The sequence below is a fragment of the Acomys minous genome, assembly GCF_964271855.1.
Source record: "Acomys minous genome assembly, chromosome: 12".
Classification (NCBI taxonomy): Eukaryota; Metazoa; Chordata; class Mammalia; order Rodentia; family Muridae; genus Acomys; species Acomys minous.
Window position 1 is genome coordinate 69,696,689 of NC_140493.1, and position 14,839 is coordinate 69,711,527.

The 14,839-nt window shown below is 44.5% G+C and overlaps 1 protein-coding gene across 1 annotated transcript in view; it reads left to right on the forward strand.

Annotated features, from left to right (window-relative positions):
- Positions 1–9,263: 9,263 nt before the first annotated feature.
- TMIGD1 (transmembrane and immunoglobulin domain containing 1) overlaps positions 9,264–14,839 on the forward strand; it is a 41,649-nt gene continuing 36,073 nt past the window's right edge. The window contains exon 1 of the mRNA XM_084802856.1: positions 9,264–9,281. The gene's annotated coding sequence lies outside the window, so the exon portion shown is untranslated. The remainder of the gene's footprint in view (positions 9,282–14,839) is intronic.

A 14,839-nucleotide genomic window follows, 5' to 3' on the forward strand; every position in this document is an offset into this window, starting at 1 on the left:
CAAACAAGCAGTGAGGTAGCCCATGGTGGCCTGGGTTTTGAGACGTGGGACATGGGGGCACACAGGATCAGTTAGAGCTGAGGACTAGAGCTGCACCTTCCCTCCTTGAGGCAAAGGCTACAAAGATAAAGCCTGATGAGTCAGCTCATACGAGCCATCAGGGGCACACGGTTATCTCCAGGTGAGGTGCCTCTGAATATGGGAGAGTTGAAAGCAAAAGACAGGCAGACACTCCCGAGGGAATGGGGGAGGCATGAATTGTTATCTCGTGCCGGGACGGGACTGTATTTATGCGAGACCTAAGAAAGAAGCTGACTAAGCAAGTACCTGAGACTGTTACGGAACATTGGTGGCAGCTAAGCCCTTAGTGGGGCAGGATCTTTATGAAGCAAGGTACGTTTCCTTCCTGCAGAAGGTTGTGCTAGGCTGGAGGTGGATTGCCCAGCGAGGGCCTCCCCCAGCATCCATGGGTCGGTGGAGACAACAGCTACGGCTGCAGCCACATGCCAACACGGACTTCCTGGACTCAGGGACTCAGTAAGTGCTGCTGGGGACAGAGGAGCTTAGTCCTTCCTTGACCCTGAAAAGGGCCGAGCAACTTGAGCCAGCCCCATTGAGTTCATCAGAGTAGGGGACATACAGGAAGTCCCCACAGAAGAGCTCGTGGATGACATGGAGCAAATGGCTGGGCATGGTGGAGAGCTGACTAAGTTAGTGCCTGCTATTCATGCAACTGTATCCAGCATTGATCTGTGGAGGAATCGATGGGTATAAATGGAAGGGATCTTTCCGTGCTATATTAGACCTCACTGATGTTTGACTTGAGAATCTTTTCAGTTTCAAATTTCTGTGATCACTTGACATTTGCTTGGAGCAGATGGCAATGGACTTTCAAAGTGTTTAGCCAAGGTTACCTTTTTTTTCTTTTCTTCCTTTTCTTTTTTCTTTCTTTTAATTAATTAATTAATTAATTAATTTTATTTTTATATTTTTGGCTTTTTTAAGACAGGGTTTCTCTGTGTAGCCTTGGTTGTCCTGGACTCACTCTGTAGACCAGGCTGGCCTTGAATCCGCCTGCCTCTGCCTCTCTGCCTGCTGGGATTATAGACACGCACTGCCATGCCTGGTTAGCCAAGGTTATCTTTATAAGCTGCTCTTCATTATGGGAGAGTGGCTCAGGACTTTGCACCACTGCTCTGCCTATCCTCTGTACAAAGGTTTCGCTGTACAGAGGTAGCATGATGCTGGCCTTCCAGTGGGCCCAGTAACCGTTTACCTTCCCTTGTAGGAGGGGAGTGGGGTGAAGCATCATGGGACCCCCAAATGAGTAACGATGGCATAGGAGCCCATTTATTTTCAAAGAATTATAATGAACAGTCATTGGAATAATTTTGTTACTGTTGTTGTATGTTTTTGTTTTGAGACAGGGTTTCTCTGTGTAGCCCTGGCTGTCCTGGAACTCAGAAAGCCACCTGCTTCTCAACCTAACGAGTGTTGGGATTAAAGTCTTGTGCTACCATGCCCAGGGGAGTGTCCATGTTTGAAGATGTCAATTTGTTGTTTCCTATGGTAGCATGTCATCTTTATAGTACTGTACTGTAAGCCATGGACTTTAAAATTTCTCTAAAAAGTAATTCTTGGCAGTTGGCACAGAGTTTCTCTTTATCAACTTCGCCATTAGGTCATTTCACTGGATGTCCCCAAAGGTACTTGGGTTCAACATAGTTAAAGCAAAAGTCATTGCTTTTCCCTGTATGGCTTTTTCTTCCCATCTTCCATTCCTTAGCTTTATGTATTGTCAGTCATCAATGCTTCTTTCTTCTCTTATTTATTTATTTATTTATTTATTTATTTGAGACAGGGTTTCTCTGTATAGCCTCTGCTGTCCTGGACTCACTTTGTAGACCAGGCTGGCCTAGAACTCTCATCAATCCACCTGCCTCTGCCTCCCAATTGCTGAGAGGCACCACATTCCCTGGGACTTGTTACTTTCCAGTGAATATCCTAACTCTGCCTCTTCTGGCTGTGGACATGTGATGCTGCACTGTTGAGATGGCATGTAGTCCTCACCCTCCTGTCCTGGTCAGGTCTGGTCCCAATCCATCCTCCTGACCTGGTCAGGTCTCCATCCTCCTGTCCTGGTCAGGTCTGGTCCCCATCTGTGGGAAGCCGCGCCCACATTCGCCATTACAAGATGGCGCTGACACCCTGTGTCCCATGCTGACAAACGACTAATCTGCGCATGTGCGAAGGGATTTTCCACTCGTTGTGCTCTGCCTCTCCCGTGGCATCATCTTGCCCGATGAGCAACAGCCAATCGGGGACTGACACATCCTAAGCGGAGGACAGTTTCCTATATAAGGGAGGGGTTTCTGCTGTTTGCTCTCTCTGTCTCCGTTTTTTGTGTTGTAAGCTTATGCCCTTCCTCTCAAGAGGCAGTAAAGCTTTACTGCAGAAGGATCCTGTTTGTGTGTGCAGCGTCGATCTTGCTGACGAGACGGTAACGCTAGCCACACCCATCCATCCTCCTGTCCTGGTCAGGTCTAGTCCCCATCCATCCCCTGTCCTGGTCAGGTCTAGACTCCATCCTCCTGTCCTGGTCAGGTCTAGTCCCCATCCATCCCCTGTCCTGGTCAGGTCTAGACTCCATCCTCCTGTCCTGGTCAGGTCTAGTCCCCATCCATCCCCTGTCCTGGTCAGGTCTAGACTCCATCCTCCTGTCCTGGTCAGGTCTAGTCCCCATCCATCCCCTGTCCTGGTCAGGTCTAGACTCCATCCTCCTGTCCTGGTCAGGTCTAGTCCCCATCCATCCCCTGTCCTGGTCAGGTCTAGACTCCATCCTCCTGTCCTGGTCAGGTCTAGTCCCCATCCATCCCCTGTCCTGGTCAGGTCTAGACTCCATCCTCCTGTCCTGGTCAGGTCTAGTCCCCATCCATTCTCCTGTCCTGGTCAGGTCTAGACTCCATCCCCCTCATCGTTCTGCCTTCTCTCTTCTCTCATATATAGACCCAGAGCTGCTGTTCTGAGGCAGTGGTCTCGAAACCCTCCAGAAAGCATCCTGCATCCATAAAAATGCTTGAGCATAAATTTCTAGTTTGTCATGTACCTGCATAGCTAAACATATATATTATAAAATAGATACATATATATTAATATGAAATTAAAAGGAAATAGAACAACCCTCAGTACTGGGGAGTAAACCCGAGGCCCCCCATATTCTAAGCTAGCATTCTACCACTGAGCTACATCCCCAGTTGGGTTTTTAATTTACACTTTTGAGTCTTTAAAGGTCAAAAACTATTTATTCTCCCTATAATGGAAAAGCATCGAATATTTTCAAAACATATTGGCTTACAAACTTGTGAGGCACTAATTCACATGTACACTTCTAATTTCAGGCCCATTTTTAAAAATAGGCTTTAACTGCCATCATGGCCGACGAGGATATTGTTAGCTACAAGTGCCAAATGCACTCCAAGTGCATTACCAAATTCCAGCCCTCGTTTCCATACAATTATGCAAGGTCTTGTGACCTCGGTGAGCCGACTGTGAGCCCAGCATGTACACCTGCAATTCCTGAACAGAAGTCTGTTGTTCTGGTGTTTTTGCTTTGGCAGTGCTGAACTGGAACCTAGGCAAGCCTTCGCCCCGCTGAGCTGCACCCTTCCCACTTTCAATTCTCAGCAATTAAGAAAAAAAAGAAAGAAGAGGACTAATTATGGTCTCCACTGGGAGCCGTGCTGACAGACGCATCATTCCCAGAGGCAACTTCAGTTTCTGTGGTATAATAGCCCAATGTCACTGGCGCTGCCCCCCCCCTGCCCCCACCTCATCTAAGCAATACGAGATCACAGAACCTTCTGGCCAGGTCAGGTTTATGACATTATTTAGACAGCAGTCCTAGTTGCCACAAGGGCTTTCTTGTTCTACCCATTCTCAGAGCCTGCTGCTCCCCACTTTCTCAGTAATATCTCTTTTATTTTTGCACAGATGTAAATTCCATCTGTGCTTAAATAAGCTAGGATTGGCTTCTGTTCCTTGCAGCTAATAACTCTGGCTAAGCAAGGATCGTTACTAGCACAGTGCATGTGTGCCACGAAAGTTGAACAACAAAAAAACAAACCTTAAAGAGTTCTTACCTATAGAGTGACTCATTAAAACATTGTAACTATGTTAATAATGCACTTGATGGTGATAAGCTGAAGTCTTTTCCTTAGACTATGGAACAAGCGGTCCCTTCGGCAGCACATACACTGGAATTAAAACAATACAGACATTAGCGTGGCCTTTGGGCAAGGATGAGTTTAGTGGTGTGCTCTGTATTTTATTTTGTTTTGGTTTTGTTTTTGTTTTTTTGAGACAGGGTTTCTCTGTGTAGCCTTGGCTGTCCTGGACTCCCTTTGTAGACCAGGCTGGTCTCGAACTCACAGCGATCCGCCTGCCTCTGCCTCCCCAGTGCTGGGATTAAAGGCATGCCCCACCATGCCTGGCTTGTGTTCTGTATTTTAAAGCTAGGTGTGGTGGCACACCCATCAGTCAGGGTACTTAATTGAGGAAAAAGAAATGAATAAAAGTCATGCAAATAAGAAAAAAGGTCTGCTGTCCAAAACAATGAATCTAAACCATCTAATGCTATATACAACCGAATGGACCATGGCTCCAAAACCATAAAACTCTCAGAAGAAAATATAGGGGTAAATCTTTGTAATGTCTTAGATGTGCTATCAGAAACACAAGTAACAAAAAATAGCCAGGCAGAGTCGCGCATACCCATAATACCAGCCTGTGGGAAGTGCAAACAGAAAGGTCAGGAGTTCAAGGTCCTCCTCAGCTACATAGCAAGTCTAAGGCCAACCTGTACTACATGAGACCTTGTCTCAAAATGAAAAATAAAACAAAGAGCAGGAGGTGGGAGGAACACGGCTCACTGACGCTGTTTGCTGTGCAAGTATTAGGACCTCAGTTTGGAATCCCAGAACCTACACAAAAATCCAGGAATGGCCTTGTGCACGCAGCTGGAATGCTGTGAGGGTGGAGACAGACCACACACCGCAAACATACAAATCCACAAAAGCAAACAAAACAGCAACAACAACAACAAAAGCCAGCCAAACTCTTTAAACATGTGTGTGTGTGTGTGTGTGTGTGTGTGTGTGTAAGGATGGACTTGCCCTCCTTGGGAGGTCAGAGGACAATTGCAGGAGTCCCTTCTGTCCTTCCGCCATGTGGATCCTGTGATTGGTTTGTCAAGCTTGGCAACAGTTACCTTAGCCCACTGAGATATCTTGCCAGCCCTCTGTTTTTATTTTATAGTTTAAATTATGTATGTGTGTGTTGGGGAGATATGTATGTGTGTGTTGGGGGATATGTATGAGTGTGTTGGGGGATATGTATGTGTGTGTTGGGGGGATATGTATGTGTGTGTTGGGGGAATATGTATGTGTGTGTTGGGGGGGGCGTGCATGAGTGCAGGTACCTTCGGAGAAAAGACAGAGAGTATCAGAGTCCTATGCTGCAATTACAAGCGATTATAAAGCCCCTGACAAGAACACCAGAACAGAACTCGGGTCCTCTGGAAGCCACATGTGCTCTTAACCACTGAGCTATCTCGCCAGCACCCTTCCCTTAATAAAATGTCAGCTAGGCTTGGTGGCACATACCCTTAGTCCCAGTAGGCAGGTGGATCTCTGTAAAGCCAGCCTGGACTAACAGTGAATTTCAGGACAGCCAGGACAGACATAGGAGACCCTGTCTTGGAAAAAAAAATGTCTCCCGATGGACAGCTTTAACATCTTAGGCTCCACATGTTTCAGGGTTCTGAGTAGACAGAGAATACAGGCATACACCTCTCTACCCTCCTTGGCTTAGACTTCTTCAACATTAACAACTTTTGTTCCATAAAGAACATTACAAAGAAATTAAAAGGCAACCTACAAACTGATGGAAAATATTTACACATCATATATATGATGAGGGTCTTATAATTTGGATATATATATGTATATATATGTATATATATATATAAAACCTTTATGACTCAATTTAAATTCTCAATTTTAGAAAGGCAAAGTATTTTAACAGTCATTCTTCTCCAAAGAAAAATAATACAAAAAGATGCACAAATGTCCAATAAGCCCATGAAAAGATGTTCAGTACTATTACCCACTAAAGAAAAGTAAATGAAAACCACTTTGAGAACGCCAGATGGCGGAGTGCTAATGCTGCTAATGGGATTGTAGTGATTGCTACCATGACTAGTGAATCTAGTAAAAACAGGCAAACAAAAACACTGAACTAATGTTACATGGGTAAACTGTGTGTTCTGTGTGTTAGTGGGTTATAACTCAGTAAAGCTATTGCAACCCCCCTGCACCACACACACACACACACACACACTGAGATGTCACTTTTCACCTGTTAGGTTGGTGAAAAAAAAATTGCAACTCTCATCTGTTGATGATTGGATGAAATAGTTTCGTTCTGGAAAACTGGAGTTTTGTTCTTAAAAACGTGAAACAGGTCCCATCTGATCAGCAATTACACTAGTGTGCCTCCAAGAAGTGAAAACATATGTGCACACAAGACCTCTGCTGTTGGCAGAATGGGTCACAACAGCTCAAGACTGGAAATAATCTAACAGCCTGTGACATTTCACTATATGACATTTTACTATAAGAAAAAGAATGAGTGCCCGATGTCTTACCGATACTTTGCTAGGGCTGGAAAGACACCTCAGAAATGAAGAGAACTTGCTGCTTTTATTGTTATTATTTCCCATTTTATGTGCATGGGTGTTCTGTCTATGCTTATGTCTGCACCAAGTGCATGTCTGGTAGCTAGGGGACCAGAAGAGGGCAACAGATCCCCTGGAACTGGACTTACAGATGGGTGTGAGCCACCGTGTGGGTGCTGGGAATTGAACCCAGGTCCTTTGGAAGAGCAGCCAGTGTTCTTAGCCACTGAGCCATCTCTCCAGCCCCGAGAGCTTGCTTTTCTTGCAGAAGATCTGAGTTGAGCTCCCAGCTCTTAGGTCGGGTGTCTCACACTGCCTGTCGCTCCAGCCCCAGGGGGATCCAATGGCTTCCTCTGATCTCCGTGGAAACCTACACTCACACGCACACAGACAGGTACACATCTACACCATAATTCATAATAAACCTAAAAAAAAAAAATCATGTTTCTAAAAAGAGACTAGTCAAAAAATGGAAACAAGACAAAACAACAAAAACTTCCCACCATGTCATGCGGTTATGTTCAGGGTAAGCAACTGCAGAGCGCGGAGCCTGAAAGCCAATTAGCGTGGCTTCCAGGGCTGGAAGACGGAGAGGAGCTAGGGAGGAACTGATGAGAATTTCTTTGGGGGCAATGAAAACGTTCTGAAATTAGATAATAGTGACAGTTGGACAGTTCTGTGAACAGACTAGACAGCGTAGAGTTGACATTTCTAAAACTCTGTTTGTGTGAGTGTTTTGCCTACGAGCACCTTGACTGTGTGTGGTGCCTCTGGGGGCCAGAAGAGGGCATCGGATCCTCTGGCACTGGAATTTTAGATGGCTGTGAGCTACGGTGTGGGTGCTGGGATTCGAACCCGGGTCCTCTGCAAGAGCAACAAGTGCTGTCAACCACTGAGGCAGCTCTCCAGCCCCGAGCTGTGGTTTTAAAGGGTGAGGGTCATATGGCCTGCATCTCAAATCTGTTACTAGAGTTTTTATAACATCATAACAATAATAATGCAAAAACGACACGTTGGAATCACACCCTGAAGCCAAATGCTAGTTAAAATAAAAGTGTGGCTCATATAAAAGTGTCTGAAAATACAATTGCTCTGCAGAAGTAGGCAATAAAAAAATAAACAGTACAAATAGCCGGGCGTGGTGGTGCACGCCTTTAATCCCAGCACTCGGGAAGCAGAGGCAGGTGGTTTGCTGTGAGTTCAAGGCCAGCCTGGTCTACAGAGTGAATCAGGACAGCCAGGGCTACACAGAGAAACCCTGTCTTGAAAACCAAACCAAAACAAAAAAACCAAAACAAACCAAACCAACAACAACAACAAAAACAAATACAAATAATCAAAAGATGGTGTAGGTGCACAGTTGCCCTTCACTGTGTGTTGCTTTACTGTTGTTGTGCTAGCCGATGTCCATGGAACTGGGAAACCATTATCCATTATTTGAAGGTATTTACAAGGCTAACACAGAGAAACCCTGTCTCGAAAAACCAAAAAAAAAAAAAAAAAAAAGAGCCAGGTGAGGTGGCGCACGCCTTTAATCCCAGCACTTGGGAGGCAGAGGCAGGTGGATCGATGTGAGTTCAAGGCCAGCCTGGTCTACAAAATGAGCCCAGGACAGCCAGGACTACAAGAGAGAAACCCTGTCTCAAAAAACCAAAAAAAAAAAAAAAAAAAAAAAAGATGTTTTCCTGAAGAAAAGCTTCAATCAGTGGACAGAGTAAATAAGACCTGGCATGCCTATTCCTTGACAACTCAGGTGGCCGTTATCTGTAGCGACAATTTCGGAAGTTTGGTTCTTTTTTGAAAACACGGAAATATTATAAGAATGTGTTTTCGTTTTAACCTTAGGTGTGGGGATATGGGGCTGCTCTGGACTGTCCACAGTCTCCTGCTCTGGCAGGCAGGGGCATGGTTTTGGCAGCTGCAGATAGTTTCTGTGATTTTTGTGACATTTGGAATTCTGGGAATTTTTCAGAGAGTATATAAATACTAGAGCCTCGATGAGTGGTGTCAGTAGCTGTTGGTCGGTTAGAGAGTTTGGTTGAGGTTTGCTAGTGGCTGTGGTCAAAGAAAAAAAAACCAAAAGAAATTAGATGCAGGAATTTTCCTAATTCCTCCCTCCCTTCTATCCTTGTTTCTGTCCTATCTAGTGTTAGAGGTGAAATACAGTGCAGGGAGGGCGGAATAGAGGGTGAGAAGAAAAAAGAGCCCACAAAACAGCAAAGACCAGCTACAGTTGGCCAACCGACTCGGGGAACTAAAAGGCAGCAAAAGATCACAGCTCCTTTGTTTGGGCTGCGCCGTCCTCTTCTTCCTGCATGTACTCAAGTTCCATCTATTTTTCAGGCCTTTGGACTCGGAGTGAACTACAACTCAGGTTTTCCTAGGCTTCAGCTTGCCCGTGGCAGATGGTGGGGGGCTCCCTGCCTCTGTGATGATCGGAGCCAAACCCTGGAAGTCTCTTCACAGAGGAAGACAGACAGGCGCGTAGATCCAGGCTGTGGGGTCTGTCTGAGCCCATTGCTTCTGCTTCTCTGGAGAACCCTGACAGGTACGCTGGGTTCTCAATTTATTTACCCCTATTTCTGAGTATATTGTTAATTTTTCATGTTTGTATGAGCATAAGGCTACCCACCTCTTGCCTTGCCTTTACTTCTTATTTGTTATCTTTGTGCCGAGGACAGAGGCCAGGCCTCACATAAGCTAAGCATTTGTTCTCCTACTGAGCTATAACCCAGACGCCACCCATGGATGTTTTTATTTTTATTTATTTTTATTTTTGGCTTGGTTGTTTTTGTTTCACTGTCACTTTCAAACAAATCGCAAAGACTAGACTAGTGTTAGAATGCGTTTTTCCTCCTAGAACAAGATCTTGCTTTCCAAACTGATGGATCTAAAGACTATCTAATGGACTTAGTAAACACCGCAGCCGTTGGAACATCACTGGTATATGTACTTAGCCAAAACAAGGCTGCAAATCAGCCTATTGTTAAAAATGGCCTAAGTCTGTTTACAAAGCTGACAGGATTGATGTGTGACGAGAGAGCAAACGGAAGTCTCTGATGACAGGCGAAGCTGTTGCATAAATTTAACAGCACACGGAGTGAAGGCTTGGGAGAACACACAGGAATAAACAAACCCAGTTCCTCCCCTCTTACTCAACAACTGACAGAGGATCGACTCTGGGGACCAAATGCTAGGGTTTTCTCCCACAGACACCAAGCAAGCAATCCAGCCTGCAACACACACACTCTCTGATTCTGGTGTGACGTGACACTGGTCAGACCCCACAGGCTCTGGCCCCAGCCCGGTATTCTCCCTCCCCTCACCCCCCCACCTCCCGACTACCCCCTTCCCCTCGGCCGTTTCATTTGTTCTTTTTATTTACGGGCTTTAAGACAGGGTTCTAACAACCCCCCTTCTCAGCTTTGCTTAGTCTACAGGAGTCGCTCATAGAACCCAGAGAAACATTTCGGATCCATTAAAAAATACCTATCAGAGACCTCGACATGCTGGCTCATGATCATCATCCCAGAGCTCGGAGGCAGGAGCATTGCCATGAGTTGGAGGCTGGCTTGGGTTACATCATGAATTCCATGACGGTCTGGGCTACAGAATGAGATTCTGCCTCAAAAGCAAACGAATAAGCCTGGGAGCAGTGGCTTGGTGGCTACAGCACTTGCTGCTTTTTGCAGAGCGCCAAGGTTTGGTTCTCAGCATCCACAAGGCTGCTCACCACTGCGTCTGTAACTCCTGCGCCAAGGGGTCCTGGCCTCCAAGTGCACCTGCACTCATATGCACATACCCATACACAGACAAACACATATACACGTAATTGAAAACTAATACAAAATAAACATTTAAAACAAATAAATGCATACAAACAAAAATGAAGGAGCCATTGAGGTGGCTCAGTAGGATAAGGCAGGCACTTTTGGGCAAGACAGACAAGCTGAGTTCAATCCTCAGAACTCACATAGTAGAAAGAGAGGACCAACTCCAGCAAATTGTCCCCTCTGACCATTCGAGCACACACACAAACATGTGTGCATATGAGTAGATGATAAAACAGCGGCGAAGGATATCAGAAAGGCTATTGGTGTCACTCAGTGCTTGCCTAGCATGATGAAGGTCTGGGTTCAATCCCCATAAAGCAAAACAAAAATGGAAAACAAAGGCTCCTGTTAAATAGCATCGCATTAGGATGAGGGTAAAGTAAAGCACAGAGGCAGGAATGTAGAGGCTCCAAAGCCTCTCCACCCTCAGCATCTCCATGCTTGTCAGCTACCTGGAAGTTCTCCAAATCCTGTCCTCTGGGGGATTTATGGGGATGTCATTATACAAGGCTGATAGGGTCGATCATTGGCCACTGATGACCGACTTAGCTTTCAGCTACTTTCCTAGCCCCCTTGCCTGGAGATTGAGAAGTAGTAGGGCTCTAGTCAAGCCTTGGTCCAGACCAGCCATCATCCTGCATGAATCAATTGAGAGGCTGTCAACCACCCGAAACTCATTAGCACATGAGAGGCTCATCACTTGGATGTTTGGGAGCATTTTAGGAGTTGGTCTATCAGGAGACAGAGGACAACCACTTTGTAGACCAGATTGGCTTCGAACTCACAGAGATCCGCCTGCCTCTGCCTCCTGAGTGCTGGAATTAAAGGTGTGCCCAGCTTATTTGTTGGCTTTTAAAACAGAGTCTCAGGTAGCCTAGGCTGGCTTCAGCATTATCATATAATAAAAGATGGACTTGAACTCCTAACCCTCCAGCCTCCAACTCCTTAGTGCTGTGGTACAGGCCTTAGTGCTGTATTACAGGCCTATACCACTACGTTTTATTTCAGCACAGGCTCACACTAAATTGCTAGCCTTGGACTCATTCTGTAACACAGGAAAACCTCTAATTTATGATCTTCTTGCATCAGCCTTCCAGAGAGGCAGCGATGACGGGCATGGCTCACTCACTTCCTTTATTTAAAAAGAATTCATGGTAATGCCCTGATAGTTTAGGCCTCACTATAGGAAGTCTAAGGGCATCCCAGGCACACATGATTCATAGACCTAAATGCAGGCAAAACACCCATACCCTTACTTTGTTTGTTTGTTTGTCTTTTTAGAGACAGAGTTTCTCAGTTTAATAGCTCTGGCTGTCCTAGAATTTGTTCTGTAGACCAGGCTGGCCTCGAACTCACAGAGATCTGCTTGCCTCTGCCTTTCAAGTGCTGGGATTAAAGGTATGCACCACCTCTTCCTGGCCCTTTCACTATATTTTTTACTTTTTATTTTTATTTTTAAATATATGAGTAATGTCAGGTGGTAGTAGCATATGCCTTTAATCTCAGCACTTGGGAGGCAGAGGCAGGGGGATCTCTGTGAGTTTGAGGCCAGCCTAGTCTATAGAGTGAGTTCCAGGACAGCCAGGGCTACACATAGAAACCCTGTCTTGAAAAACCAACCAACCAGCCAGGCGGTGGTGGCGCACGCCTTTAATCCCAGCACTTGTGAGGCAGAGACAGGTGAGTTCGAGGCCAGCCTGGTCTACAAAGCGAGTCCAGGACAGCCAAGGCTACACAGAGAAACCCTGTCTCGAAAAACAAAAACAAAAACAAACCCACCCCACCCCACTCCCCAAAAAAGAAAAAACAACCAAACCAAACCAAACAAAATGGCGAAGATTTTATAGGTATTATATCCAACGGGTATATTTCTCACAAAATAACTATTATAGATGAAAACAAACTCCTTCTCCCAGAACATAAGTCTGCAATGATAAAATGAAAAAAAAAAAGTTCTTGCACTCTTTCCCATGTGTGGGTTGCACACACTTGACAGAGGCTATCAGCACCAGCCCTTTCCTTCCTCTGTGGTAGGAGATGTCTCTAGGATATACACATACTAGTAGTTACTTTCTCTGACCTCAATGCACTATATACTATCTGGTTAAAAAAAAAAATGCATTCACAACGTCCAGTCGATATGTGTTTAGCGACCTTGAAGAAAGTACTCAACTATGTATCCTATCTTGGTATGTTCAAAGTGCTGTACCTAACTCAGTTTTCATCAAGACCTGAGTTACCAATCAAAAAACCATCTTTTTAGACCTAAAACATCTTCTTAAACTCTAAAACAACTACGCTTAATTGTAAGACTATAGCTATCTTAGTCTTCAACTCCATCAGAGACTTGAGAAGGATAAATATTATCTGAATAAACAGGGAGTGCAGAGCAAGCTGCTTCCAAAACTATAGGAATGAGAGAGAGACTGCTGCCCACTTGACAGCCACCCAAGATTTCTCTATAACGTTGGAGCATCGTCTTCAGCCTTCTGGCTCAGAATATCTGACAGACTTTTCTGTGAAACAGGTGTCATGATAGACTTGCCTACCTTGTCTTTGCAAAGCTTCACAGTCAACTTTGCTGCATTCAGTTTGTCCAGTATTCTGTCTGCAGTAGAAGCAAGGACATGTTCTTATCCAGTGGCTATCTTCACACAAATGAAGCCATCTCCTAAAGGAAAATTTTTGATGTTCACCATTTTCTTTGAAGTCGAAAAGTGGTACTGCCAGGAGCTGACATATCTCATTGTCAAAGCATTCTCAAATTTTAATCTTTAAATGCCATATTTTTTGAATCTCTGAGGTTTTTGAAAACCATCTACTATCTCTAGTACCATATTTTTCGGACTATAAGACGCACCTGGCCATAAGACCCACCCGGTTTTTAGAGCAGTAAAAGAAGAAAAACAGTAAAACCAGCAATTGGACCATAAGGCACACTCTAATGCCCCCTCCCACACTTTTTGAGGGAAAAAGTGTGTCTTATGGTCCAAAATATATGGTACACTTTAATTGCTTGTTTCTAGCTACATACTATCTTAACTTAGAAAACACCTGTGATTAACTAAATTATTACCTAACAGAACCACAAGTTTGATTGACTATTAGTCTGCCTTTCTTAATTATCCTAAGTGGTTTGTGATAGTAGCTTTCAAAAAGACTAGAACATCACATTGAACTTTTCTGGGGGGAGGAGTTTCAAGATAGAGCTTCTCTGTGTACTAGCCCTGGCTGCCCTGGACTCACTTTGTAGACCAGGCTGGCCTAGAACTCACAGAAATCCATCTGCCTCTGCCTCCTGAGTGCTGGGATTACAGGCATGTGCCACCACAGCCTGGCTTCATATTGCATTTTTAAGAATCACATACACTGGCTGTGGTAGCATACACCTTTAATCCCAGCACTTGGGAGGCAGAGGCAGGCAGACCACTGAACTTGAGGCCAGCCTGGTCAACAAAACAAGTTCAGGACAAGTGAGTTCAGGCAAGATAACACAGAGAAACCCTGTCTCAAAAAGGAAAAAATAAATAAAATAAACAAAACAAAAAAGAATTACATAGGTACAATGCTTTAAAAAGAGTTGATACATAGTATGATGTAACTAAATATAATCTTAAATTTGTACCAATATACAAAATAATCTATACCAATGTAACCAATTGTAACCTTAATTTTGTATCAATATACACAGCTCTATAAGAGTAGATTCAATAACATACCCCCCCTTTTTTTAATCCTCTATATCCCCCTTTTTGTCTAAACAAAAAGGAAAGATTTTTATCTATAATACAGTAAAACTATTTACAAAAATGAAGCAATTTTTGCTAAACTTTCCACAATATCCAGCATGGTTGTATTTGGCAGTCTTAGGATTAAGTATTTTTGAGTTCAGAGTTCTGTGAAATGTTCATATTAGTCTCATATGAACTCAGCAATCTGAATGTCCTAAGCTGATCTTTGGGTGGTGTTTGTTCCCTTAGTGGCAGTCCTGGCTAGGTAGAACACAACGGTCAAGGTGTCGAAGGTTTGCACAGAACTAGGAGGCAGAAGGAGCATTGAGCAGTTTTTCTCAGTGGCTGGTGTTACACAGTCCAGCTGGGTTTGTCGTTGGGGGCTCCTGTCATGTTCTTGGGAACCTAAAAGGTCACTGTGAGGAGTGGTAGAAAATCTAACATTTTAAATGCCATAGTCAGTAGATCTCAGGAAGGTCTGAGGACCATAACCTATTAAGTACATCTGAGGTACACGAACTTTGTTCCTAGTTACCTGCTTC